This window comes from Myotis davidii, unplaced genomic scaffold (genome assembly GCF_000327345.1).
Source record: "Myotis davidii unplaced genomic scaffold, ASM32734v1 scaffold741, whole genome shotgun sequence".
Classification (NCBI taxonomy): domain Eukaryota; kingdom Metazoa; phylum Chordata; class Mammalia; order Chiroptera; family Vespertilionidae; genus Myotis; species Myotis davidii.
In genome coordinates this window covers 343628-347401 of record NW_006291250.1, presented here as the reverse complement: position 1 = coordinate 347401, position 3774 = coordinate 343628, and positions in this window count along the sequence as shown.

The following is a 3774-nucleotide window of genomic DNA, read 5'->3' as shown; positions in this document are numbered from 1 at the left end:
AGAAAGTAAATAAGCTGGGAAACGATATCACAAGAAGACCTTTCCTGTGACATTCACAAATTCCTCCCTTTGTCACCTCCCAACCATAAGCCCATCCACAGAGACAATACAACCACTCAGTCAGCATTTATGAAGCTCTTTCGAAGGCATGAGATATAGCGTCTGCCATCACGGAGCTCTCAGCACTTTGGTCCCTGACCACACAGAGACAAGGTGAGCTGACGGGGACAGTCCGCTGCCTCTATTCAGTAAATAGAAACCTAAAACATATTTCTCAATGGTCCCTTCCCTGCTTATACGCTTCTGTGGCTCCCTATTTCTCTGAAGGCAAATACCAACAGCCGACCTTGGCCAACATCCTACTGGTTCTTAGCACCATGAGACCTGACACCCACTTTATATAACATTTCAAAACGCCCCTTTAGTATTCTGAAATTAAACTCATAGGTAATACAGCCACCAACACCAATTTTATTTTCAAAACTTTTTATCATGTCCTAAGTGAACTAACTACAATGGAGAAATTTATAGTAAACTAGAGGCCCGGTGCACGAAATTCGTGCACTGATGGGGGGGGGTGTCCCTCAGCCCCACCTGCACCTTCTTGAAGTCCAGGACCCCTCGCTCCTTACTGCCCGCCCGTTCGCTGCTCCTTGCCACTCAGCTCACCGCTCCTTAGCGCTGCCACAAAGGTGGGAGGGTCTCCCGCCACCTCCACTGCGCTCGCCACCCCTGAGTCCAGCTTCTGGCTGAGCAGCGCTCCCCCTGTGGGAGCACACTGACCACCAGGGGGAAGCTCCTGAGTCAAGCGTCTGCCCCCTGATGGTCAGTGTGCATCATAGCGATCAATTGTTCCACCGTTTGGTTGATTTGCATTTTACGGTTTTATTATATAGGATTAATAATCTACTTTTGTATACAAATGCTCAGGCACGGCTGTTCTAAAAAAAAGAAAATCCCATCAGCCCTGGGTGGTGTGACCCAGATGGCTGAGTGCCATCCTGTGCACTGAAAGGTCGCCAGTTTGATTCCCAGTCAGGTCACATGCCCAGGTGTGGGGCTTGATCCCCAGTCAGGGCTTATGCTGGAGGCAGCCAATCCGTGTTTCTCTCTCCCCCTCCTCCTCTCCCTCCATGTTTCTCTTCGTCGCCAGTAGGGGGCATGTAGGAGGCAGCCTATCAATGTTTTTCTCCCTCTCCCTCCCTCTCTCTCTAAAAAAAATCAATTAAAAAATTTCATCAGGCAGATACTAGCATCTAGTGTCAACTCACCACAAATGAGATAAGAATAAACTGTGTGTTGTTTGGACAGTTACCACAAACAGCATTGCCCGGGGTAACGTGGCTTCTAGCAATAGTGAATAAATCTAGATAGAATTCCCGGCAAAACCAAGAACAGGCAGGCCACAGTGTGCACAGTTATTTGAATTCCAGGAAAAGTCAGTGCCTCTTACAATACTGCAACAGCACTCAGTGTCTGTGTGTAAAACACAGCTCAGCTCTGGACTCAGCTCTGCCTACACAGGGTGTCCATCGGGACACGGGGACGTTAAGTGGGCCAAGAAAAGGGCTGTTGAGATACCTGGCATCCCTGGACCCTGTCCACTAAAGCCAGCCACACCTCCAGGCACTGAGACAAACTCAAAATGTCCCTATTATTTCCAGAACACCCCAGAAGAAGAGCCACCGTCTCATGGCTCCTGCACATCCAGCCAGCCTCCTCTTGGGGTCCTCACTCTGTTCTGGCCACCTCAGCCCCCTGCTGTCCCCAAACTTCAGGCCTCCACACCTTGAGTTCCTCTTTCTAGAGGCTCTCTGTGGTTTCAGCTTTCAGGTCACCTCCCTCCCCTGGCCCAGCCTGTCTCAGAGCAGGTGGTTACGGTCTAATGTTTTCTCATTTGCTGGCTGTTCCCAGGATAGACTGGTTGCTCATGAAACAGGCACAAGATAGCCGTGGAGGCTGCTGAATTTCTGGTGCCCAACACACGGGGCCTCACTGACTGTGTTGGGTGGTCACGGTGACCACTTCTAAGGTCAAGCCCCAGGGTTTCCAGACCCAGGCCTGGTGTGGATCCCAACTCTGTCATTTCCCTGCTGTGTGACCTTGGGTACATTCCTTAACCTCTCCTAGGTGCACAGCCTTCTCTGTAAATTGGAAATGATAGTGTCTACCTCCTTGAGTGGTGATGAGGTCCCAATCATGCTTATCGATCATGTAAATCAAACAACTAGTGGCCCTGTGCACGAATTTGTGCACATTGAAATGAAATTAATTAGAAGAAATATGTTACTATTGCTATTCGCCCTTTCTCTATAATAGAAGTGTCAACCAAATTCACGATCGACAAGGACAGACTGAAACACACGCGTGCGATCGGCACCGGCGAGAGCTTCATATGTATCGTGCATGCGCGAGTCAACTTAGCCCTTTATATAGAGAGAATAAACTTGCTTAATTAGACCTGCTGTCTGATGTAGCTAAACTTTTTCCAGGCCAGTGAAGGACCCCCACTTCTCTTTCAGGTAATTGTCAGCAACACAGCAGCAAATATCAACATGGAGCAGATTATTATTGTAGATCACGCAGGGAGAACAAAGGGTGAAATATTTCACTGCAGGAGTGTTTGACTATAATCTGCACAGCGAGAAAAACTGAAGTCATTTTGAAGTTCCACCATTTCTTACTTCTTTTCAATCGGGTCAAGTTTCTAAGCTTTCTAAATCTCTGTTTACCGGCTAATGAAAAGAAAACAGGATTCCACCGAGTCTCCTATCTACCTACGCCTGGACTTCTGTGAGCATCAAATGAGATGAGGCACAGGGAAATGCTTCACAGACATTTGGTTACAGTGTAAAATGTTTGCACCTGGCTATAAAGCAAGTTCTGTTCCTGGGCTGAAAAAACTCCAAGGAAGCTAGTCGCTAGGGAGAGGAAGCCGGGGGTTGCTACGTAACATCATTACCCGGCCCCCACAGCCACAGTTTCCAGGCTGGGCTGGGCTGTGGGCTGCATTTTGCGCCATGGGGTCTCGGCAGCGTTGGCTGCGATTTGGTGGAGTGTCTCTCCAGGGTGGTGCCGGGGCCTGTGCCCCACTTGGGGGAAGCCGAGTGTTGCTTTGTGGGCGCCAGGTCCACGGTGCCATTTCTCTGTAAATGGCCAGTGGGCGTCACGGCAGCTCCTGCATTGAGCATCTGCCCCCCTGGTGGTCAGTGGGCATCATAGCAACTGGTTGGACGGTTGGACACTTAGCATATTAGCCTTTTATATATATAGATGAACCCCTTTTGGTCCTACAGTGGCAGTGCTGAGCCAGCAGCACCCACCCTCCATGTATCTGCACCTGCACTCCACTCTGTACCCTCTGCACGGCCCGCTGGGCAACCAAGACAGACGAGGCCATCTCCTTTGCCAAGGACTTCTGGCCTGAGGCATCGCCATGGCCCCCGATGGAACCGGCCAACCTGCTGCTTCAGGCACAGCACCAGCAAGCAGGTCGCAGTGGCCGAGCAGTACCTGGGCATCGGGGACTGCACCGTGTGCACTCCCAAGGAGCAGGGCGTGCTTCCTTCTGGAGGGGCGACCTGGCCAACGTCCTCCGCTACCTCCCCACGTGAGCCCTTAACATCGCCTTCAAGGGTAGGTACAAGCAGGTCTTCCTGGGGGCGTGGACTAGCACATGCAGTTCTGGAGGAATATTGCTGGCAACCTGGCCTCCAGCGGTGCCACGGAGCCACCTCCCTCTGCTTCATCCGCCCCTGGATTTCGCCAGAACCC